We start from the raw sequence: 27,276 nt of genomic DNA on the forward strand, positions 1-27,276 counted from the left end.
AAAGTCCAACTTTAGTAATAACTGAGCTACAGAAGACGGGATCTGGGCTGGACCACCCTGTATTTTTTTATTTTTTACTTTTTAACTCCATTATTTTGCTGATTTGTGCACTTGTTTAGTGGTATGTGGAAGAAAAACGCTGTTGTCATTTGACAGGACGTCGTAACCTCTGTTCTTTGTTATCCGAGATGAATAAATTAAAAAAAATAGCGACATTTTTTTGTAACAAAACGTAATGAAAATGAACAGGTATTATAGTATATTATTATACGAGTTTTATAAGACGTTCTATAATGGCACGAATGGTTTTGGGGCACGACCAAGGAGTGCTTCAATAAAGTGAGTGCTACAATAAAGTTTTATAAAACGAGTGTTTTCTACTTTCTATTTTTGTTGTGAATGAACAATTTGAGAAACCAAAGTAGAAAAATATATTTTTATAAGTGAGTGAACAGTGCGCTTTCTACACACATCTTTATGTCATAATGTCCAACATACCGTATACACTGACCGGTATGTACAATACTCTTTTTAACGTAACCTAAAACTTTAACAACTAATTTGCCGTTTTTAAAGGTTAATTAACTAGACAGAATTGCATAGTTACGCAGATTACGTAAGTATGCAAAATTTCAGTTCATTCGGACAACATGAACTTTTTAAATTTTGGCGCCAAAAATATGAAACAGACATACAGACATCAAAGCAAATTAAAAAATAGTAATAAAAAAACCATTTTTAATAACTTATGATGAATAAAGCTTTCAGAGGGCTTTTCTGTTCGTTTATTTACCGCTGTTGTTCAGTTCTTGATTGTATTTATTTGACGTTTAGTATAATTAGGTAAACTAAGTATGAAAAATACATAGGAAATAAAGATCTAGAACGGCCTAAATATGTAATACAATTTAAATGAGGGAAGAGATTTTTATCACATTGTAATTAAGTGTATTCATTTAAATAACTAGAGGAAATTCATTAAATTATGTAGATATACAATTTTATATTCTTGTGTTGACATAACTGAAATAGATCTACTCAATTAAATTCTAGACATCATAAGCAAGGAGCAGAATAAGTATTACATTGCTGAATAAAAGGCTACAAACAAAAACCATCTTCTATTTGTTGTTAATAAATAAATTAGAAATATTCAATGAATGAGGTTTGTAAATGAAAACGAGAATAGAGTTGAATGATTTTATTTATTGTTGTGTTATAAATTCACTTCGTACGATCGAATCGTGGAGTCTTCTCAGCGCGTCTCCTCCGCAACCTGCAACAAAAACAAAGAGATGAAAACGAGTTAAATTACACGGCGCACCTAACAATTACACTAAATTAATTAAATCCGCCTCCTCTATAAATTAATTGCGTGCGTAATTCCGAATCAGTCAATTACCAGTCATCACTAATTCCAATTAACCGAAATTACAAGCCCCTCTGACACCGAAACCGCGGCGCAATGCCGCCAAAGCTGGGGGCCTTTAAATCGTTCGCCACCTTATAAATCTAAAGCCGCCGGAAATGGGTTGCGTTCGTGCTTAGGTGAGAAATTATATAAGAGGGTCGCAGGTGGTTGAAAAAAAATTCTGACGTAGTTTGGTCCGCTTGAGTATTGTTACAGGTGGCGCATCGTGCTGCCGGAATGAAGGATTTATATGATCTAGACATTTCAGAAAAATTATTATAAAGCCGTTTTCTCACGCAGGTGGGATGATATTTAATTTGGAGGAGGACCGTTTAATGTTTGAAGGTTGTGCAGGTGGTTGCCAATCGGACTCGATTTTTATGTCCGGTTTATCGACGATGGTCTAACGTTATTTATTGCTCGTAAAACGAGGAAATTTGGCGAGGGCTGCGGATAGAATAAAAGGGGGCGGATGGGAGTTCACAAATTTGCAGTTTATAGCCAGGAAGTGGGGCAGAAGCTAATTTTCGCCACAAAATTACTCAAACTTTTTTTACCCGATATTAGACATTTTTTTATTTTTAATTAAGTTCGTAGTACTTATAGACGATTTTTATTTTCATTTCGTCTACGTATACAGGGTGTCCGTTTTTCGAGCTCCATCATGGAGATCTCACTTATTTTTGATTTTGTTTGACTGAGAAAATAGAGAAAGGAAAGCAACTACCAGAAGCGATGAAAAAGCACAGAAAACAGAAAAAAGATTGTAATAAAAAAGACAAAAAAAAATGATAAAAGTAGGTTTTAAGAAAAAACAGTAAATAAAAAACAAAAGTACTGAATAAAGAAGAAGAAGAAAAAAGGAAGACAAAAGATGAAAGAAAATAGAACACGGAGGTTGAAAAGACAAATATAAAGAATATGGTAAACCCCAATTCCACTAAAAAATAAAAGGTAGATTAAGAATAAAAAATACACATGCCAGTACTTCTCCGATTTCGGATAGAAGCTAAAAAACTAAGATACTAAGCTACTCTGAAAAAGAGGGACAGAAAACAGAGAGATGGTAGAAAATAAACTCTACAAGACAGAAAATAGAGGAAATCAGAGCAACAATTTTTTGAACATAAATAAACTTTTTTTCTTATGTTAACCTAAGAAACCACCCTCAGCTTAATAATTTTAATTTGATTTTTTATTGAAATAACTTTTTGGTGATATCTATTTTATTCGTTTTTGTTTGTTTAAAATGTTCCTATTTATTTTTCTTGTATACAGGGTGTTCATTTTTTGAGCTCCACTATGGTGATTTCGGTTATTATCAGAGATACGAGGTCGTTTAAATTAGGGCAAAGTTGCGCATTTTTATGCTGAAAGAAACTTCTATGTGCCATTTTTTGTTTTTGAATTATCGAAAAAAAAACAGAAATTTCTGATTTTCGTTTTTATTTTTTCAAGCGAAAACCAAAAAAACTAGACGTTTTTAACTGAGACTTGCTTCAGGCCTTTTTCACAAGGAAACTAAATCTGTTTTCATATTTTCCAAGGCGTTCTTGATGACAGAGTTACAACGCATTTTAGGAAAATATTTTTGATAGTACAGAGTGTTCGAATAAAAGTATGACGTTTTTCGAATGGGGATGTCCATTACTATAAGAGATACGCGTTGGTTAAATTAGGGCAAAGATGCCCATTTTTAATGTTGAACAGTTAGGTATCTGCAAGAAAATTTGATGTGCCATTTTTAGTTTTTGAATTATGGAAAAAAAGTGGAAATTTGTAATTTTTGTTTTTATATTTTTTTGGGCAAAAACCAAGAGAACTAAACGTTTTTAACTAGGACGTTTTTTAAGTACTTTTTTACATGGGATCTAAAACTGAAAATCGTATTTTCCAACGCGTTCTTGATGTCAGAGATACAACACTCAACTTTTGTTCTTCTCACGGAAGCCATATTCGCTTTTTGTATTTTTGAAAAGTGTTCTTATTCCCGGTTAGAATTATGTATCACATGGTATAATTAAATTTTACATACGGATCAAAATGGAGAAAAAAGCATTTTTGCGAGGAGTGCTTTGGAAAAAACGTCAAAAATTTTGTTTTATACAAACTAGATTTGCAAGTTTAATTGAATTTGGATCTGGAAGGTTTACTTTTTCGCCAAGCTTACTTATTTAAAAATTAAATGACATGATAAGCTAGAGGTATATTTTTCGCAAAACTGTCAAAATTTAGTTTGTTAAACAAAATGTTTGCGTTTATTTTCCAAAGCACTCTTTGCAAAAACGTTTTATTCTTGAATTTAATCAGCATGTAAGTGTCGATGATATTATGTGATATATCATTGTAATCAGGAACAATAAGACATTTCAAAAATACAAGCTATAAATATGGCGTCTATGAGAAAATCCAAATTTGAGTGTTGTAACTCTAACATCAAGAACGCCTTGCAAAAAAGTACCTGAAGAATATCTTTCTTAAAAACGTCTAGTCCTTTCGGTTTTTGTTTAAAAAATAAAAACAAAAAATTATTTTTTTTTATTTTTCTTACTTACTTTAATTCAAAAATTAAAAATGACATCAAATTGTCTTACAGATAAATGTTCAACATTAAAGCATTAATTTTCTTATAATAACTGAGATCCTCATGGTGGAGCTCGAAAAACGGACACCCTGTAGTTGTTTATTTTATAAACTGAAGGCTAACAAAAATGTACGAATCACTCAAAGAATACTGAAAATAGTAGCAGAACATTTAGTTCGTTTCTAGCAAATCAAAACTTTTCAATTGATTTGGCCATAAATAAATGAGCAAACTTTGAAATCTCATTGCTCTTTCGCTTTCTTATCTTCCTTGATCAGAATTAGAGTTGATTCATTTCTAGGTAAAACTTTTATTGAGTTTTTCATAATTATTTGTTTGGGTTGCTTAAAGTGTGTCGTGGCAATTAAAACGTTGCCCGTGACACGATGACACTGTTCTCGTTAAGAAATCCTCATTGAAGAAGAAGCAGCAGCAGGGGAATTCCTGTGGGTGGCGTGTGTTGGCTGCCCTCGAGGGCGGCTCGAAAGGGGAGAGGGCTCGCGATCGATGCAGGAGCGTGCAGGAAACACATCTCCACCAAGATGGTGGAAACAAACAGAACAATACCTATGTGAACTCATGCGTACCGAAAATAATCTCTTCGAACAAAATGAAAAATGTAAAAAGCACATAGAAGCTCCTCTTCGTTTTTATCACGCTCGTCTACACAGCGCCGCGCGCCTCCTTAATGATTCCAAGGGAAGGATGGACGAGAACAGCGTCTTCGACGATTAGCTTTCGGATTTTCTGTGTGTGTGTGCCATGCCATGTATCGATTCGTAATGCGCCATAAATAAACGGAACGAGAACAAACTGCCATGACGTCCATAAAAAGAATCCTTATTATATATTGGCATGCGGAATTTTCTATACGTATAATAAAGAAGCGGCTGTGTCGTGTGTTCGAAGCAAACAAACTGCGCCCCTCTTGAAGGATAATCAATACACAGGAGGGTTGCAAGAAGACAAGGAAAACGACCGAACCGATGTTGACTTACAGGCGGACTGTGCAAACACACGAAGCGCAGATGATGAGCCGCTAATTGACATATTGCCAGCTAATAAACACGTGCTGGATGACATTAGACACACAAACTCCACCAATTAAATTAAAACTTTTTAATTAACTTAATCGAAAACAAACCACCCACTTTTTCATCTAAACTAATGTTCTAAAACTATAATCAAAGTTCACACACTAAGCGGATAAACTCTAAAATGTACTTTGAAACTTTCAATATTTTAAGCTGATTGACAAAACTTTTTTATACAATTTCATATTTTACTTTAGTTTGTTAGCAGCCACAATATCATAAAAAATGTATAAATGCACAAAAAATGGTAGCATAACAAAATATAGAGGATGAGCAGTCTGTTAAAACTACCTACCTATATTTTTACGGTATCTCAAAAATTAATAATCACACAGAAACCAGCATTTCAATTTTTTTTTTACTGATTGCTTATCTAAGATGACCCAAAAATTAGGACATAATTAATTAATAATTATGTATTTCAAAAAGTTAACAGATACTAAAATACCTACCAATTTCAAAAAATATTAACTAAGAGCAATATTAATATACAAGAAAAATTAATAGGAATATTTCAAACAAACGAAATAAAATAAATATCAACAAAAGATTACTTCAATAAAAAATTCAATTCAATTCAATTATTAAACTGGGGGTGGTTTCTTATGTTAAAATAATAAAAAAAGTCTCTATACATTTATGTTCGGAAATTTGTTAGTCTGTTTCCTCTATTTTCTGTCTTTCGTCTTGTATAGTCTATTTTCTACCGTCTTACTGCTTTGTGTTACTTTTTTTTCGGAGTAGCTCTTCTCACTATTATGTAGGTATTACGTGTATCTTGGTTTTTTAGCTTTTGTATTCTATTCTCAATCCGAAATCGGATTAGTATTGGCATGTGTATTTTTCTATTCTTTGTCTACCTTCTATTTTGTACTAGAATCTATATTTGGCTTTTTAACCTCCGTCTTTTATTTTTTATCTTATTTCTTCTTTCTTCTCTCTTTTTTCTTCTTTGTTCAGTACTCTTGTTTTCTTCCTGTTTTCTCTTAAATACTACTTTCATAATTTCTCTTGTTTTTTTATTTACTATCTTCTTTTTTTTTCTGTGCTTTCTTATCGCTTCTAACTGTTGCTTTCCTTTCCTTTCTCTGTTTGTTTTCTCAAACAAAATTAGAAAGCATATTTAGGCATACTCATATGTGTATATAAAAGCTTTTTTTATTTTAACCTAAGAAATTGTGATCTAAGGAATCACTCCTCAAAATCTTTCAATGACATTTTTTTAGATATCCTACATTGCTGCATGTTGCCAAAATTTGAAAAATTTTTGAAAAACAGTACTTTTCCTATTTTTTTGTTGCCATCTTTTGACACTCAGGACAGCATCTGCAAAAAAAGTACTGTACTAGAGTAACAGTGCGGTTGGTCATCTTATTCTGATGACATTCCGAATGCTGGAATATTGAGTTTGCGGGAACTCGATAACTATTTTTGTATGTACAATAATTATACATACAATGTGTACAAAAATAGTTGTTTATCAAGTTGACTATGAAAATTGAATGTGCCGCTTAGTCCAAATGACTATCGTAATTTTGCTGTCGAGTCTTTGAACTAGCTTTTTTCTCACTTTTTTTGGAATTTTTCAGCAAAGTATTTTAAGTGTAGAGTTTGTCTTAATTTGTGTTTTATATTTCCGTGATTTTTATTGTTGTGTATTATTTTGTTTTTCAATTAGAAACATTTTAGCATTATTTTGACGGATCTGTCACTTTTACGGCATTCACAATTTAAATTAAGCGGCACATTACGTTCAAATTTCAAAGGTGACTTGATGAACAACCATTTTTGAACACATTGTACATACTACGACAGTAAAGTAGTAAGTTATTGAATGTCTTTAGAATTTGAAAACTGAAATAAAGAAGGGTTTTATGCAAAAATTAAATGAAAAGTTAAAGTAAAACTTCGGATATACTAAAAGAAAATTCTCTCTTTCAAAATGCGGGTAAGGATTACTTAAGTCAAGTTTTTGACGCATACTAGATCGTCCTTGACTACAGACACACCGTTTAGAATAATGGTGTGTTTTATTAATATCAACTTATTATTAAGGAATTTTGAAGAATTTTGAATTTTTTTTAAAAGGTTTTAAAAGTTTCTTAAAAGTTTTAGCTTAAATCATTTTAGTAAAATGTTGTTAACGAAGATACAATAACATATTTAAATTTTTGAAGTCGGCACTGTTGAAATTTGCGACTTAACAAAAAATCTAAGGACAGTTATTTAGTAAGCTAGAAGAGCTTACCGTTACAGTGATAACGAACTTACAGATTTGTTACTATTTTGTGGGCCATCATCAGAATGCTGCTGCGGCATTCAGAGTATTAGAAAATAATAAAAAAGTAAAATTATTGAAAAACTGGTATCTATAGTAATGAGGTTAATCATTTTGGAGCTCTAATCATAAACAGGGCTGGAATCAAAATTTCAGAAAACTACAAAAATTAGGCTAAAACTCCTTAGAATACTGTTACACGTTAAAAGGAACGCCTCAACTTCGCGAACACTCTGTATAAGTAAATTTTGGACGACTCGCACAATGGTGTAATTTTAGATACTTGATCAAGTAAATCCACTTGATCTCACATGGAGGTAAAGTTAAATACAGTTTTGGTTCAATTATTGCCAACTTTTTCATAAAGTAATTAGTATGTAATAATTTTCGTTTCGCTCCTTGACATTTGTGTCATATCGAAAAAGCAATATTTGAGCTTTGAGTAAGTTTTCCTGTGCCGGAATTCTCCGGTCTGGAACTTTGTTTCTTCACAATATTTCACGGGTTGTTGAGTGGCATCCACAGCACACACGGATCCCGTCTGAAAGCCCGTGAGGTAGAGCCCTCTCGTCCCCCCACACATGCCGTAATTCACGGAAGACGAACTTTAAGAGTGTGCACATCACGGTGAGCGATTCCGTCGGGGTCGTGCACCCCCTTTGCCGCCGCATCCCCGAAGAAGTAAATCTTTGTATGTGAATTGACTGTAATCCGAATGTATTGTGGCAGTTATTGGATCGTCAGCAGGCACACGCCGTACCAACCCCAAATCTATTGATTTGAAGCGACGACTCGAAACGTCAAAAATAAAAAATAATAAAAACTCCGGGTAATGAGCGCAAATCGCTGAAAGATTGTTCAATTAAGCGAAGCGTTCCGGCCGGAAAGTAAACTCTTTCTTGGTTTTGTTATCTCTCGGGCTTCTTTTTGCCACTGCCACCTGTTGAAATGGTAATTAATTTAATTTACGAGATCACGAAGGACGACGCGCGCACTCCAAACAACACCCACGCCGCCTCTTAATGAGCCACTAATAAAGCAATCTGCAGGAGCGAGAGAGTCCTGCAAATCGAATTAGACGCTCGAAGGAGGTTTCACCACGATTTCTAACGGCACGACGGGCTTTTTTCGACGTTTCACCTGCAAAAAATTTAGGAGGAATTTGTGCACAGCAAAATACTAATGCAGGAACTACTCTAGAATGTTAGCAATAATTGGTATTCTTAATTGAGATTTAAAGACTTTTATAACGATTATTTTATTTTGGGTACAGATTAAATACACAGTATTTTATTTGAACGACAAGTAATTTTGTTCAGTAAAAATGATAAATGCACATATAAAATAATAAATGCACAGCAAAAATAATAAATGCACAGTTAAAATAATAAATGCACAGTAAAATAATAAATGTACAGTAAAAATAATAAATGCACAGTAAAAATAATAAATGTACAGTAAAAATAATAAATGCACAGTAAAATAATAAACGCACAGTAAAATAATAAATGCACAGCAAAAATAATAAATGCACAGTTAAAATAATAAATGCACAGTAAAATAATAAATGCACAGTAAAAATAATAAATGTACAGTAAAAATAATAAATGCACAGTAAAATAATAAACGCACAGTAAAATAATAAATGCACAGTAAAAATGATAGATGCGAAGTAAAAATAATAAATGAGCAGTAAACAATAGCATTTTAAAACTAAAGTCTAACTCTAACGTATAGAATCACATATTTTGAGTTGTACGTTATCGAGTTTAATTTTTCAAGGGGTATGTTTCCCTGACGATGCTTACAATTATAACTAATAAGTATAGAAAGAAAAATTAACCCCAAAATTAAAATACAACAAGGTGAATTATTATTGATGGTTGTGCAAATTAATTCAAGGGGTTATAGTAGTGATAGTAGAACTCAAAATAAGCGAAAATGACAACTTCCTTTATCAGAATGTTTACAGTTATTAAGAATAAACGAGTTTTTGTCGACGAACAAATTTATATTTGGGGTGCAATTTTACTGTTTTTTTAATAAACTAATAGCTGTTTCAAAACGATAAAAATGCCAACTTCGCATTTTCTTCCAAAATTTTTTGTTATGAATTATTCATGTACTTCTAAAATTCTAATTTAATTCTAATAGCTAATGTAATTTATACTTTCAATAGGAACTCTCATCATTATAATAACTATTTCACAAGTTTATCAATCTTATTTAATGAAATAATTCGGTAAAATTCGATGTTGGCGTTTTTATAGTTTTGAAACAATTAATACCTAACTACAATAGAAGGTTGAATTTTATAAAATGTTTGATTGTATTTTTGTTTCTTTTACTAAAAGACTGAATGTAACCTGTCATTTTCTAAGTGGACAATACTAAAAAATTACAAATAAAAAAATTGTTTAAATTGTCCGTTTCTATAACAACGAAAATAGTTCGGCTCTTTTATTTTTGTATCCATAGGCGGGTATACGTTTCAGTATGATATCTTGTTCCAAATTTTAAGTAAATTTGCGAATTTTTTATTGAAAAATTACAAATAGAAAAATGTTTTATTTGTTGAGTTCTGTTGTCTGTTAAAATTAAGTCACGTATTTCTGGTACACCCTGTATACGATTTTTTTACTGAGCACTTTATTTTGAACAAATTTTAATAAAATACTGTGCGTAGTTTATTTGTCATTTAAATTTTGTTCTGTGCAAAATAATAAACAATGTGTTCAAAAATGGTTGTTCATCAAGTTGATTATGGAATTCAAATTCAATGTGCTGCTTCGTCCAAATCTTAATTATGAGCTTTTCATTCACTTTTCACATTTTTCGGCAAAGTTGTTTCAAGTGTAGGATTTGTCTTAATTTATATTTTATATTTCTGTGTTTTTTTGTGGTTGTGTATTCATCGTGTTTGGGTTCGCAGCCTTTTTATCATTTTGACGGCATTCGCTATTTAAATTAGGCGGCACATTACGTTTAAATTTCATAGGTGACTTGATGAACAATCATTTTTGAACACTTTTTATTATACCGATCACTTTTAATTTTTCACTGTGTAAAAATTAATAAAATACTGATCATTTATTTATTATTTTTTACTGATCAGAATCAGATTTTTTACTGATCGCTTTATTACTGCTTTGTCATACAGAGATCCTTGATGACTTCAAAGCATATGTATTTTACAGGATTATTTAGTAAAAAAAATGCAGTGGAAGCGCAATTAATAAGTTTGAAAGTTTTTGTGGATCCGGGAGTTGTATTCCTGTTTCAGGATTTCGACTTTTCCCGGCCATGCCCCCTCCTCCATCACCCTTTATCGCCCCGTTCGTCGGAGCCTCCACGCGGATCGTTAGGAACGTTAAAGAATTGCAGATTTTCATATCGAATAGGTGTTATAAGCAAACAGGGCGGTAACGACTCGGCAAACGGCGTCAATTTATTTTAAATTGCATCGGCAGTGCCTCGACAAAGGGAAAATGAAAAATAAACCTCGTAGCCTTGTGTGAGCTTTTGAAAACTCATATTACGGGACGATACAAAAGCGAGATTGTGACGACTAACTAAAAATAAGTTTCTCTCTCATCACATCAAAGACATAGAAAATATATCAATTTCCTTTGTGAATGTGCTCAACGAAAATAACAATAATACTACAAGCAGAAAAAGAAAGAGACGAAAACGTCATGCTTTGTTTGCGTTCATACGTTTGACCGAGAAAACGGACGCCAGTGTTCGAGTTTGATTGAAGATGCATAAAAGATAGCAACGTAACGAGGAGGCGGTAATGGGCGCCGGGGACGCTGATAAAGAGGTGACGAACGAAACGTCGCCGAAGGGGCGATGATAACGCACGCACCAGGGGTTCACACCACACTATACCACAAAATCATGGAAATTTAGGTTGATCCAATCAACTCAAAAGTGATAACTGCTGATTAAAATTAATTAAAAAATCAAATAAGCTGAATTTACTTTCAGTCAACCATAATTCTGAAATATGGTGAAAGACAGATGAAGTTGATTCAAAATTGAGTTGACTGATTCAACCTAAAGTAGATTGAATGATCCAAAAAGGAAATGGAATAAGTTGCTGAACAACTTCAATGAATTATTACAGATTTGTTGGAGTCATCAAGAATATTGCTAAAAATTCATTCCCCAAGGATTCAGCAAAAAATATGTTCCCTGTTTGAAAGATGAACAAGGAGCTTTTACAATGCATTCGTTTCTAATCTTAACCCAGAGAATGCATATGCTGTATTAAATTTATTAACTAAGGCGAAGAAAGAAAAATCTAACTACTTAATAGAAGATCTAAATTGCACACAATTGCTCAATAGTTAGAAACTTTTGCAAAAACTTGAATCTTTGATCATCGCACGTGGCAAATGTTTCAAATTACGTTAAGATAGAAAAAGGAGCAAAAAAGAAGATGAAACGACAGGTTTAAAAAACAATGAAAAAGGATGAAAGTTTCAAAAGAACTGTCGAGAGGTTTCAACGTAGATGAGTTGAAAGTCGACTAAAAGCAAGAAAACGGCAGGTTTTAATGGAATCTACCAGGAATTCGTCAAAAATCTCACTCGGAAATGGCTGATTTTTCTATTTAATGGCTATTTTATTAGAACGTCTGCCCCCGGAGTTTAAAAGACCAAGGTGATTGCGATTCTAAAAAAAAACTTCACAAGAAGCATCCAGTTGTCGGTCTATTTTTTTGTTACCAGATTTTGGAGTAGATAATTTACTAGCGAATTTCTCCTTTTGTGGAAGATGTTCTTCTAAACAAGCTGGATTTCGACCACAAAGGAGTTGCTCTGACCAAGTCTTGACTTTAACGACGTACGTTGAAACTGAATTCAATATTAAAAAAAAACTGGTGTTTTTTTTTATCTTCTACTATGATTGTGAAAAATTATAATGTAAAACAATTTCTCGAAATTAGCAATCATCTACACCATAATCACAATTAACACTGAAACTTTTAGATTGCATTTAAAGAAAACGCAATTCAAAAAGTGATCTTTATCGTATTTTTGATTAAAAATATAATGAGCTAAAATTCTGTTTTTTGCGATTATTTAAAAAAATATAAGAAATAGATATAGAAGATGTTCATAAAAGTCTGCATAAAAATTAATGTTTTTTTGATCGCCATTAAAAAAATAGGGCCATTTCATTTGAAAAATTGTTTTATAATCATTGTTTAATCATCGTTTTCAAAAAATTATAGTAGTCTTGCAGTTTGACAATTGACAATCCTGAAGATTTGAGGAGATCCTCCTACCTTTTGTCAATCAAATGCAAAAAAAATATTCACTTATTACAAAGTATTCACGAGCTGTGATATTTTAAATGAACCCTTGCAAATGAAAATTTGTATAAAAAATAGACATACGTCAAAAACTATGACAGATAATTACTAACAACTAAGGTTCATGTTACGCAGTATTAAGAGCAAATTCAAAAATGCAATAAAAAACTTTAAAGTTGGCGTCAATTTCTCGTAGTTCTGTAAATTCAGCCATTTTGAAAAAAAATGAGTTGAACTCAGAAAGGTTGATTTGGATTATATACAAAATCTGGAAGCTCTAGCTATATTAGAAGTTAAAAAGTTTGTAATGTAGGCCCTAAAAGAATCAGTCTGTATTATTTATAAATATTGTTTTAGACGGGAGTTTAAATATTCGCCATAAATATTAAAATTTTAGTTACTCCACTGTAATAATAATAAATGTTGAATAATGGCCTAGGAGTAACATTAAAGTTATTATCAGCTAAAAATTTAACTTTTTGACTATTGAAAGAATAGTTAATAATTTTTTAATGCCTAAAGTTAAATACAGGAAGAAATTGGATTCACTACACATATTATTAAAGAGTATAACTCCTTCATATAAAAGGGCTAGAAAGCTGGATTGGAAAATTTCAATCTCAATGTTATTAAGGAATTAAATGTGTTTGAAATTTAGTCAAAATTCTACGGCACGCCACTGAGATAAAATTGTGGAAACAAACAAGCTGAGTCTCAACAAAAAAAAACCTGCAAAAAAGACGATTTGTCATTGAAATATCTGCCCTTTTTTATGGCCGCTTACTAATAGATATGGTCAGTGTATCAGTGCGTCTTTGCGGGGTTGTGTCTGAACTTTTGGTACCGTGCTTTTTGTCGTAAAAATGGTCTAATTTTACAAATACTGTTAACATCCCTATGTTCAGCACCCGTGGAATCGCTAGACGCAACGATATTTTAATCGGTTTGTCTTTAATTCGCGAACGTTTCCATCTGCTGTCTCACGGTACTTTTGGCCCTCTAATTTTAGAGAAGACAAGAACTGCATATCTACGTGATAAAAATAATGCGAGCGTTGTTAACTGCAAGAACTTAGTGCGAGTGCTTGGTGAAAAATGTTATCAAATGCCGAATTTCCCGAATTACGACACCTTTTTTTAATGTAAGGTAAGTCTAATCTTAAGTTAAAGTTTGTTATAATTTTTTGTGGGTACTGATTGTGGAGAAGTTTCCAATCTTAATTTTTTTCTATACAGAGTGTTAGAGAATGACAGCCATATTTCGTATGCGAATTTGTCATGATTAGACGAGTTAAAAACCCTTATATCATGTTTCCAAAAAGAACCTACTTTCTTCAGATATGTTTATTAACCCACCTGTTGAGAGCCATTGTGTGGCATCATTTTTCCAAAAAGAACCTACTTTCTTCAGATATGTTTATTAACCCACCTGTTGAGAGCCATTGTGTGGCATAAATGGTATTTTATTACTTAATTAATTTTTTCATTAAACAACATGGAGATGGGGACGCATGGGCGTTTTGAGAATTTTTCAAAATTTGTGGCTAATATATTACTTTTGAGGGAGGTTTGAATCTCGATCCCGCAAAAAAAATTGGTTTTTTTTCGTAAAATTTGATAACAAAATACAAATTGAAATAGAAGAATAATGTAATAAGTTACATAAATTTTGCTTAATGAATATGTCTTTTCATTCTCTGTCTACCTTTAAATTTTTGCTAACTATTCCCTAACACGCTGTTTTTGAAGTGATTTCCTACAATGCTCTGAACTCGGAATTCGCCAATTTTGAGACACTCTACACCGTGTCTCAGCTAAGACTTTCGAGCTTAATATCTCCGTTATTTGTCAACGGATTGTTATGAAATTTAGAATGCACATATTTTTGGAGGTGGTCAATTAGGGGCAAAAAATGACCTCAAGTCAAAAAATTATTTTTAAAACATATTTCTTTTATTTAAAATTAAGTCAAATTACCGTTGGATCATTAAACCCTGAAAAATAAATGCCCACACAAAAATTAACCAAATCGCTCGGCTGATTCAAGAAAACAATTAAAATTTTGTTGTTAAAAACTTCATCCAAATTTTGATAATAATTTGGGCAGTCACCTTTTGAAACAATTGATGAAGCATTTCTATGCGGCATTTTGTGTACCACTGAAAAAAACTGTCACAAGTGTGCGCGCTGCCAGAAAAGTAAAATTGTTTTAATTTGGTGAAATTTCTTTAAAAACCAACAACAGTGGCTGAAATTTCTGTGTTGTTAAAAAAGTTATCAATATTCGCCTATGGAAAGTATCGTTGGATTTTTTGTGAAATGTTGTTTATGAAATTTAAAGTTCAAAGAATCGTCAATAATTTGAAGAAACAGGAGCGTACCTGAACTAAATCGAGTGAGGACAAAACACGTCATTGGAAACGAAGCAATAGTTGGGGCTGTAATTCAAGCTTTTGAAGAGGTCCAATCAACAGTGTACGAAACATTTCCAAAGTCCTGAATGTTCAAGTGTCTAGAATTTTTCAGTTATTGTTCATTCTTTTAGTCCTTTTTGAAAGAATTAAAGCATCCAGTACCAAAAGTAACTTACAAATATTGTTTTTAACTTTGTATGGGTGAGAGATAATTGTGAAATGTCCTTTGCGTGACAGTTACGTTTCTGCGAGTAGGATTGACCAAAATTCAATGGTGGTGCTCATTTGTCTCATAGAGATCTACGCTTTTGCATCTGTACCCACGTCTAACAGTTTGTTTCTCATTTTTCTCGCGAAACAGAGGTCATCCGCGAGCGAGTTTTTTCTGACAGCATTTTTCACTGACGATAAATTTTTTAATATAAAAGTCTTAAAAGGCTTAACATTTTAAAAAGGCATGTAAAAATTACGCTTTTAAGATTTTGCATTAATTGGGTTTTAATCTTTATCTTCTAAAATAACTGCATTTTAAATTTCATAAAAATCCGTTGACAAATATCTGAGATATCAGGCTCGAAAGTCTTAGCTGAGACACCCTGTATATGGGACGCTGCAGAAAATCCATATTGCCAGTGTAGTCAAATGGAAGAAACTGTACAACATCTTTGCTTGTCACCCAAGATGTCTTGGTTGTTCACTATCAAAATTTTGTAATTTCTTCTATGTATGAGTATTAGTGTCCTTTTTTTTCCGTTATACGAATACAGGATGCTCAAAAACTGGAGCACCAACTCAGTGGTACGTTATTGAGAAGCAAGTGCAGATTACGGGAAAAATGTTGAAAAAATTCCTAAAGTCATATTTTTAAAATTCTGGAGCTACAAACTTATTGTGTTAACTTCTTTAGTTTTTATTATATTTTTATGTTTTTATGTTTCATACCAAGTAATCGTTCCGTAACAAAACGATGAATAATTATTTTTAAATTTATTATTAAGATTTTAGCAGTTTTTTTAATTTAAAAAAATTAAAATTCATCCAAAAAATCACAATGTGTAGATGTGCCAACACTGGGAATTATTTCCTAGGAAACCGTTTCAAAAATAATTTATTTTTATTGTTGCTCAAATTCTATTGCGATCACGACTGTTAGACAACGTTGCCACATATCATTTATTTAAAATCCATTATTTATCAATAACTTTAATACAAATAATTTTCTTACTATTTTTACCTTTATATGTAACCAGTTCTCTATCACACACCATTGAGTTGGTGCGCCAGTTTTTGAGCACGCTGTATATTGTCGACAATCATTCTGATGAACTAAGTAGATTCGAAAGTGAGTTGATTGAATCAACCTAAATTAGGTACCAACTAACTTGATTTATTTGATTTACATAATAATACAAGATAAATTATTTTCGAGCTTGATGTTTGCTATCGTCAATGTTGATTCAACTCAATTTTGGGTTGATCGCCGGCTTAGTTCAGGCCTGAGCCTTTGCATCCATATAAGTTGCACTTAGTTCGGTCCGGGGCAAAAATCCTCACCTCCATATATTTTGCATGTTAAATGAGCCACCACCATTCGAGTGTTTTCGGCGTAATGGCAGCCGCCGGTGAGCACATGTGACGCCCCGGCAGCTCGACCGGGTTTTCTCTGCAATATCCACACGCGTCGGGCGCCCCCCGTCGCGGCGGGCGTCGGTGGCGTCGGGCGGGGAGGGGAATAAAGAGAGGTCGAGATGGATGTGCAGGGCTTGGCGCGCTTACACGGGAAAATGGCAAAGAAAGCCATCAGGGGAACGAAGCAGATACACAGGATGAGAAAAAAAATAAGATAGATTGATGGAAATGTCTTCGTGATTAAATTTGTTTCGGCACAATACGTAAGCCTTTGAGGAGTGTGTTTTGTGATTAATGCCGAGAGGTTGGGTCATCGGCCACCTTCGAGGAGGAGGATTTTGAGGGGCGCACTACAACGCCAAATTAAATTTTAATATGAGCTTTCTTTGTTGTGAACGTAATAAAATACATTATAACGAAAGCAATTCCGAAAAGATGAAAATAATATGGTTGGCGGTGTAGTATTTCAGAGACGTTAAGTTATAACCTTGCTGTAGCTTTTCTCAAAATTAATACCGCGTTCTGGATAAAAATAAACGAAGACGTTTGTGAGCAAGCAGCCCATAATTTATATATTTTTCAGGCATTATTACCCGCGGAGATTAGCGCTTTCTCGCTGTTTTTCTTTTAGTCTTTGCTTCAAATTATTTTTATACTTCGCGTTAGCTGGTTTACGTCCCACGTATCAACATTGCAAGTTATTAACTAAATTAGAGACGATACTAAGCTCGGGCTTTTATTAATTGCTACACGGCGATTCATATCGAGGAGGATTCCAAACAAAATTAAACGCAGTTTAAACATTCAAAAACTCATTACCAAAGCAGCAGCAGAAGCAAACCGCGTTTGGTTGATTAATCAAATGGATCGATCAACTCAAAATGTTTAAAACTCATCAATACTTAATTTACATCGCGTTGTCACGTTGTTTTAATTAGAACCATTGAATCACTTGACTCTTTATTGCCATAAAAGCGTGATTATCTCGATTTACCTACTACTACTTACATATTACCAGGAAGCTAGGTAAAAAAAACTATTGGTCACTAAAATTATTATTAAAAAAATCCAATCCGATTATGTGAATCGTTTATTGCGAAACAGGGCTACTTAACATTATTATGTTTTAGAGAAAAATTATAGCAATAACAAATAAAATTCCTAGATTTTCGATTTTAACCAGTGTTATATTCTAACCGCTCGTTAAAAACGAACTCGCGCTATTATACCTCAAATTGGGGTAGTATTCTAATTATGTGTTGTTAAAATTTGATCCCAATTTTGATTTTTTATTTTAGGATAGAATTAAAGACCTATAAATTGTAAGTTTAATTTTAACTTTTTAACTTTAACTTTTTAACTTTAACTTTTTAACTTTAACTTTTTAACTTTAACTTTTTAACTTTAACTTTTTAACTTTAACTTTTTAACTTTAACTTTTTAACTTTAACTTTTTAACTTTAACTTTTTAACTTTAACTTTTTAACTTTAACTTTTTAACTTGAACTTTTTAACTTTAACTTTTTAACTTTAACTTTTTAACTTTAACTTTTTAACTTTAACTTTTTAACTTGAACTTTTTAACTTTAACTTTTTAACTTTAACTTTTTAACTTGAACTTTTTAACTTTAACTTTTTAACTTTAACTTTTTAACTTGAACTTTTTAACTTTAACTTTTTAACTTTAACTTTTTAACTTTAACTTTTTAACTTTAACTTTTTAACTTGAACTTTTTAACTTTAACTTTTTAACTTTAACTTTTTAACTTGAACTTTTTAACTTTAACTTTTTAACTTTAACTTTTTAACTTTAACTTTTTAACTTGAACTTTTTAACTTTAACTTTTTAACTTTAACTTTTTAACTTTAACTTTATAACTTTAACTTTTTAACTTTAACTTTTTAACTTTAACTTTATAACTTTAACTTTTTAACTTTAACTTTTTAACTTTAACTTTTTAACTTTAACTTTATAACTTTAACTTTTTAACTTTAACTTTTTAACTTTAACTTTTTAACTTTAACTTTTTAACTTTAACTTTTTAACTTTAACTTTTTAACTTTAACTTTTTAACTTTAACTTTTTAACTTTAACTTTTTAACTTTAACTTTTTAACTTTAACTTTTTAACTTTAACTTTTTAACTTTAACTTTTTAACTTTAACTTTTTAACTTTAACTTTTTAACTTTAACTTTTTAACTTTAACTTTTTAACTTTAACTTTTTAACTTTAACTTTTTAACTTTAACTTTTTAACTTTAACTTTTTAACTTTAACTTTTTAACTTTAACTTTTTAACTTTAACTTTTTAACTTTAACTTTTTAACTTTAACTTTTTAACTTTAACTTTTTAACTTTAACTTTTTAACTTTAACTTTTTAACTTTAACTTTTTAACTTTAACTTTTTAACTTTAACTTTTTAACTTTAACTTTTTAACTTTTTAACTTTAACTTTTTAACTTTAACTTTTTAACTTTAACTTTTTAACTTTAACTTTTTAACTTTAACTTTTTAACTTTAACTTTTTAACTTTAACTTTTTAACTTTAACTTTTTAACTTTAACTTTTTAACTTTAACTTTTTAACTTTAACTTTTTAACTTTAACTTTTTAACTTTAACTTTTTAACTTTAACTTTTTAACTTTAACTTTTTAACTTTAACTTTTTAACTTTTTAACTTTAACTTTTTAACTTTAACTTTATAACTTTAACTTTATAACTTTAACTTTTTAACTTTAACTTTTTAACTTTAACTTTTTAACTTTAACTTTTTAACTTTAACTTTTTAACTTTAACTTTTTAACTTTAACTTTTTAACTTTAACTTTTTAACTTTAACTTTTTAACTTTAACTTTTTAACTTTAACTTTTTAACTTTAACTTTTTAACTTTAACTTTTTAACTTTAACTTTTTAACTTTAACTTTTTAACTTTAACTTTTTAACTTTAACTTTTTAACTTTAACTTTTTAACTTTAACTTTTTAACTTTAACTTTTTAACTTTAACTTTTTAACTTTAACTTTTTAACTTTAACTTTTTAACTTTAACTTTTTAACTTTAACTTTTTAACTTTAACTTTTTAACTTTAACTTTTTAACTTTAACTTTTTAACTTTAACTTTTTAACTTTAACTTTTTAACTTTAACTTTTTAACTTTAACTTTTTAACTTTAACTTTTTAACTTTAACTTTTTAACTTTAACTTTTTAACTTTAACTTTTTAACTTTAACTTTTTAACTTTAACTTTTTAACTTTAACTTTTTAACTTTAACTTTTTAACTTTAACTTTTTAACTTTAACTTTTTAACTTTAACTTTTTAACTTTAACTTTTTAACTTTAACTTTTTAACTTTAACTTTTTAACTTTAACTTTTTAACTTTAACTTTTTAACTTTAACTTTTTAACTTTAACTTTTTAACTTTAACTTTTTAACTTTAACTTTTTAACTTTAACTTTAACTCCTGTGTCAATCAGTTTTAACAACTGTTTGGCATTTTTCAATACAAACGTCAGATTATGTTTAGCGGATTTAAAGCAATTTTAAGCCTTGTTAAGTCTAATTCGAAAAATAAAATGTACTTAACTCGTGTATGATAAACCACTCGTTTTCATTCGTCTTTTTATAATTCACTCGTAACGTCCGATTTACACTCATACTCGTTAAATCAATAACTTAAATTTACTATCAAGTCCTCGTAGTTTTTTGAATTAAAAAAAAATAAGTTTATCAAAAAACTGGGTAGGATTTCCTAGGAAAACAAAACTGTTTAAAAAATAATTCGTTTTTATTGATTAAATTTTATTGTGATCACTATTGTTAGGCAACGTTACCACATATAATTTATTTAAGTTTCGTTATTTATTCATAACTTTAACACATACAGATTTAGGCAAAAATATGAAACCAAACATTAATAATTTACGAAAAAAACATTAATTTAAAAACATTGTAAATAAATTAGAAGTCTATTTTAGAGCATACCAAAAAAATCGCCACTGTGGGGTACGTCATTAATTTTTTTTTTATAAAAATTTAATTTAAAAAAAATGATCACATGTTTATGAAATAATAAGTGAATAATAAAAGTTCAAGAGTTATCCCACCAAAAAAAAAACAACTACAAAATTGATATTATCTTTGTTTTTTTGGTTCAGCTTCCTTATTCATTCATCTCTCAATTCATCTCAAAAAATTTTTGTGTCGAATCTACGAATCTTATTAGAAGAAACTGAGACGTGATAGAAATTTTTTAACTTGAATTTTTATAAATAAACGTAAAAGTAGTAGTTCTATTAAAGGTATAGGGTGAGCCAATTGTGGCGTCTTTCTAAAATTTTCTTAGTTGCAATCAAAAATACTATAACCTAGGAGCAAGTCTACTTTCTCATCGTTTGAATGATTCATGTCAAGGCAAAGTTGACAATATTCCGAATAATGTAATCGTGAGTTATTTTTTTAATGTTTGAGAACTTACAAACCAACTGTACACGGAATTAGGTTCTATACTAAATCCCTCCACGATGTGCACTTTTTATGTTTTTTCTTTTCGAGGAAATGAAACAATAAATTAAAGCCTGATTTTGTAGAAAATAACTAGACAATGACGATGAACCACTCCACTTGGTTTACAGCTTTGATAACGTCACTGTACAACAATCTCGGAGCTAGTATTTCAGAAACACACTACAATTAGCGCACTCTGTATTTAATAAACAAGTTGTAATTTCTAGTGTTATTAAAATAAATGGCAGTGACTGATGATTTATGAAACATGATTCTTTTCTGCCTCAAATGATAGGCCTACAAGAAGAGAGCACGCAAGCTCATTGTTCTCAAAAGGCTTTTTTTTGAAATAAACAATTCATTAATTAGCTTAAAGTAGTTTGTAGAGGTCCCTAGCGTTTTGATTGCTAAAATCAACTGCGATTTAAGTTGATTAGCTCAACCGCATTTGAAACAGTTCAGGCGTTCAGCCTCGCTGCTGATTGAATCGTCTTTTGAAGAAGGGTAGTTCTTGGCCTGTTGAAATTTTACGTGAATTCCTGAAGGTTTCCGGTCCGATGGCGTGCGGTGCGGTAGAACGACCGCCGTCGAGATCAAAGCACCGTGTGTGTGTGTGTGTGCGTTTAGGGCGCGGGGGCGGCTCGGCAGGGGCGGCGAAGATGTTTCGCAGTGGAAGGCAATAAGTCTCTGCGCTCTCCGGAGAAAAGAAGTAAAACGAGAAGAAATAAAGTCGGGGACGGGGAAAATGTATGAGGAATTATTCCCGAATCAGCTCGAGCGAGCGAGGGAAGCTTAAGACGAGGGGCCGCCAGGACGCCTCGCACACAAATCACCAGAGGAAATATATTATAATAAAATGAGATGTTGTACAGGGTGCTGCATTTTGGGTGTCCGAATACGGGATCTCCGAAATTACGAGGTTTAGAGAAAAACGAGTGACACATTCTCGGGTCCGTTTTTTGAAAGAATAATTTTGGTCAAAACACATCTCGCTATCGTCTTTTGTTTTCGACTTATAAACAAAAGTTGACATTTTAGTGAAATATTAAAAAATTCATATCTTCCTTATTATAAAAGATACACATTTGAAACAAAGACATTATACAGGCACTTTTTACAAGAATTTAATAATGTTATCAGGGATTTTTTTATCATTCGTTTAGCTGTAATAACATAAAGTTGTATTTTTTTAAATAGTAGTCATAGTTGGCTGTGACATTTTTGAAAAGCTTATTTTTTTCTGAACTCAAAACAGTATAAATGTAGTTTGATACTTTTATATATTTTTGATAAAATAATTATTTAAAATATTTGAAAGTAGTTGGCCATGGAAAAATTATTTCACATAAAAGGTGTGAATAAGCTAGAAATTTTGTGAACGGTTATTAAAGTAAAAAATGTGAAATTATAAAAATAAGCTATGTTAAAGTTATTTTCAATTGAACAAATATACGAGCGTCGCAGATTTTAATTACATAAAAAATGTGCAAAAAATTGCAAACGATGTATCACTACCATTTGATGACACTTTTTTATGATTTAGTGCAATGGAGGTGACGTTGATAATGTGTATTTTTTTACCGCAGATGGAATTTGATTTTGGTGTTTGGATTGATATTTTTTTGTAAAATAAAATTTTATTGATACGCAATCATACAATTAATAAGATTTTTCTTTTTCCGACATTTCATGTTTAAAATTGGAAAATAGAATGACAGCGTGAGCTTGCCATTTTAAATATAAAAACAAATAAATTTTATTAATTGCAAAAATTTGATCTAATAAAAATTTATTATGCTGTGTTTGAATTAATTAGGGTTTAAAAAATCACTAAATTATAAATACTTGTTGGGTAATACAATTTTCATAAATTGAATTGAAAATCCAAAATTTTTTCATGACCTACTATAAAGAAAACGAAAATGTTATGTTTTTTTTAATATTTAAAAATAATGTATTACACAAATACTAGCTGTTTCAAAACTATAAATATGCCAACGTCGCATTTTCTCCCAAAAGTAACTATTATAAATTACTCGTGTACTTCTAAAGAATAATAGCTCATGTAATTTGTACAATGTGTTTTTAAATGATTCTCATCTAGTCGTCTGTGAATTTTCCGTGTAAAATCAGAAATGCCGCTTTATAGAATTAATGACAGACATTTAATTTAATTTAATTCATTTAATTAGGAAATAAGCTTCGAGAATAAAAACGTTTTCTTGCAATATAACAATTTCGTTGCATTTTAACGAAATTTTTAGAAATAATTAATTGACAATTTGTGACCATCACAACTTAAGTTTTGAGATTTATTGCCAGACACTTCAATTGAGCAAAGCGGCACAAATTTTTTTACATGTAAACCATTTTCAAAGTTAACTAGATGAGAATCATTTAAAAACACTTTGTACCAGTAATAACTATTTTATAATTTTAACAATCTAATTAAAAAAATAATTTGAAACAACTATTAGACACATCAATTTAGAAAAAATAAGCTTTTTAAAAGTATCACAGCTGCCTTGATTCCTATTTAAAAAAATAAAACTTTATACATTACAGCTAAACGAAAAGTTAAAAAATCGCTGATAACATTATTAAATTCTTTGTAAAAAAAGTGCCTTATAATGTCTTTGTTTTAAATGTGTATTTTTTATAATGAGAAAGATATCAATTTTTTAAGATTTCACTAAAATGTCAACTTTTGTTTATAAGTTGAAAACAAAAAATGGACCCGAGAATGTGTCACTCGTTTTTTTTAAACCTCTTAGTTTTGGAGATCGCCTATTCGGACATACTAAATGAGCACCCTGTACAGTCCACACAAGAACCGCACGAATCGGACGACTGATTACAATTTAAAATTTAATGCCAATCCGCGGAACACCCGAACTTACGTGCACTGGTGGCAGTTTCGGAAATTCGGCCCGACCTAGCCCAACGCCCCGTTTATGCAAATTCTTCATGATCGCCGGCGCGGCTTCTCATTAGCGAGGAGTTTTAATTCCCCTCTTCTTCACCTTGACATTCGCCTTGATTTCGCCTCAGCCGCGAACTAATTAAGTCGGTCAGTGGAGCACGGCAGCGCGAGCAAGAATTTTTTTCGAAGGCACTCTCAGCACTGTAGCTGGCGAACTAAGCACCCCACCGGGTCAATTTTGAAATCTTGTCAGTCACACCTCTACCCTTCTGTTTACGGATACGTTAAATGGTCGCATCCGACCCAAGCGTTTTGCATACGATGGGAAAGCTCCACGATTACTATGCAGATGTATGCATAAAAAGTGGCTGATGAGAGAGAGAAACTGTTTGGGAAAGAAGGGTTGCGGTGGTCAAGGAACAAGGCAAAGTCGTTGCGAGATTTTTCGACAATGCGGTCTTGAGGGCGAGAGTGTAGCAATTATCGCGACGGGGTTGACGCGATGCTAATTCAATTTGCATATTCAGGTAAGTTGGAGTAATACAATGAAGGTATTGTTTCCCTTATCCGTTCATTGCCACCTATGATCCCCGGAACTAATCTGCATATGCCGGAGGGCCGACGTGCCGGTAACAGTCCCAACCGTTATATGGAACACTATATGCAAAACAGACATTATGCAATTAAAACAATCAACCCGACATCTGCGAATTATTCGCGAGGAGAAACCGAGAGGGTTGAATGGATGCGTGCACGCATTTACGGAAAGTGGAACGAATTTAATCAGCCAAAAGGGTTGCGAGCACGGTATAGATCTATTCTGATTTATTCCACTAAACATTTTACGAAATATATAGCCCCAACTGTGCTTTATTTCCAAGACTCTGAATCAATTTTCCAAGTTTGTCTTTTTTAAACTATCACCACAGTTTTCAATCGTTTATACAGTAGCTCAGCGAGTTAGTAAAGTCAATTATTTACCTCTACTAGGTTAAAATTATATGCAAATATACAGGAAATTTTAGAAACGAGTTACAATACAAACGTATGTTTTTTAAATAGAACAAAATTTTATTGCATTTTTAGACGTAGCTTTTAATGTTGATGATTTTGATCGAAACTTGTATTGGTCGATTCTGATTAGTTTTTGAAATAATTTGACGAAAATATACTTCATTTAAAAATTCATTATACGAAAACTATGTATCCTAGAAAAGTAGGACTTTTACGACTTTAAAGAGAAAAGTTCAAATTTAAATCTGTACCAATTGATTAAGGCATTGTAGTTAGGAACGGAGAAAAATTATGAAATTTTTTACAAGTTGAATAACTTGAAAAACACCCTATTTTTTGTTATTGCTTCTCAAAGATTATTAAGTTGACTAAAATTAACAACTAAAAAGATATTTGACTTTAAACAATGCTGATTATTTATGAGAATTGTCGTTGCCATAGTAGGTAAAACCACATCATAACCATAGCAACTAAGTACAAAAATTTTAATTATTTTTTAATAATAATAGTGTAAGGGTAAAATTAAAGTTATTACATTAAAGTTATTATTAGCTGAAAATTTCACACTGCGACTGTTGAAGCAATAGTTAATAATTTTCAATATTTTTTTTCAGTAATCAATACTTAACTGTTATTGTTTTTTAATAGACAATTTAAAAGTCTTTTAGATGCAAAAAGTTATTTAAGTTTTAACAAAGCTCTCAAATTTTGTATTTTCTTGATTGCAGTAAGCTAAAAAAAATATATTCTTAAAATTTAAATATTCTTCTTTAAAGTAGTAAAGTTATTTTTTGAGCAATATATTTCTAAAAAGAGCAAAAACTTAACAAAACCGAACAATAAAAGTTTAGGGTAAAATCACTAATTTTAAAAGCTACATCCAAAAATGCAAAAAATATAGGATGTTCTATTAAAAAAACATAAGTTTGTGTTAGAGCTTATTTCCGGTACAGCTTGTATATTTGAAAATAATTTTAGGTGAGGCAGAGGGTTAGTATCTATGCCTTATGGACAAACAACAATTAATTTTGTAACATTTAGAGTTGAATAATGAACTTTACCAACTCGCTGAGAAACCCTGGACAATCTGTATTTAGATTAAAAAAATCCCTGTATTTAATTACTTGCTTATTTAAATTTTTTTTTATTAACTACTTTTTTGTACCTATATTTTTAAGTCGAGACTAAATTTTAATAATCTTAGAAACGCTGGTTTCTAAAATTATGTTTTTTGGATTAGGTAGTTATCGTAGATAAAGTTGTACTTTAAGGTCTTCTGTAATTCTCAGTTTTTTTATTGCAAAGATATTTGTGTATTAATCCAAAAATAAAAGTACCTATAATTTTTAACGTCTTGAACTTTACGAGATTCTCGAGAAATCTAGCCTTTTTATTTAAACCTAGAAAAAAGTGTCAAGAAATCGTAAATTAACGGGTTTATCTGGAAACATTGCAACTAAAATCAGAAACCGATTATGAAAGGATTAAGTTAGCAATGGAATGAGTTTTCGTTCGGGTATACCTACTGTGTAGATCTCGGTTTACTCTCAAATAGCAGAGAGAAAGTAGATAATATAATATACATATTTTATATTTATTTATATTTATATTTATATTTATATTTATATTTAATATTTATATTTATATTTATATTTATATTTATATTTATATTTATATTTATATTTATATTTATATTTATATTTATATTTATATTTATATTTATATTTATATTTATATTTATATTTATATTTATATTTATATTTATATTATCAGATTATTGATTCGAATCCAGGATGCAAATGGAAGTTAAAATGAAGTGTTCATATTTTTTTCGTATTGACGTTTTGATTTACTTAGGCGGAGACATGCTGATTGCTGATAGGCAGTTATGTCTGGAATCTTTTTTAAAACAGTTTTTTCACCTATTTACCGTCAAAATGTGTAGTAAAGGTGACAGTCAGAACAAAAACGTTTTCCCAATATTTTTAGACATTAATTTATTTGAAACTAATCATAATTTAGTATTATTTCATTTATTTTTTGTGTGGCTGTTTCATATTTAGTTTTTTGTTTAACAATTCCGCTCATTCATCGAGCCACC

At 30.7% G+C, this 27,276-nt stretch overlaps 1 long non-coding RNA gene across 1 annotated transcript; it reads right to left on the minus strand.

Annotated features, from left to right (window-relative positions):
* Nucleotides 1-1,186: 1,186 nt before the first annotated feature.
* On the minus strand, nt 1,187-24,421 carry LOC107397556 (uncharacterized). The gene is made up of 2 exons (XR_001574641.2): nt 24,139-24,421; nt 1,187-1,276 (listed from the first exon to the last, which is right to left on the minus strand). It is a non-coding gene; the product is annotated as an uncharacterized LOC107397556 (long non-coding RNA).
* Between the last annotated feature and the right edge of the window lie 2,855 nt (nt 24,422-27,276).

Source organism: Tribolium castaneum, chromosome 1, assembly GCF_031307605.1.
Source record: "Tribolium castaneum strain GA2 chromosome 1, icTriCast1.1, whole genome shotgun sequence".
NCBI lineage: Eukaryota > Metazoa > Arthropoda > Insecta > Coleoptera > Tenebrionidae > Tribolium > Tribolium castaneum.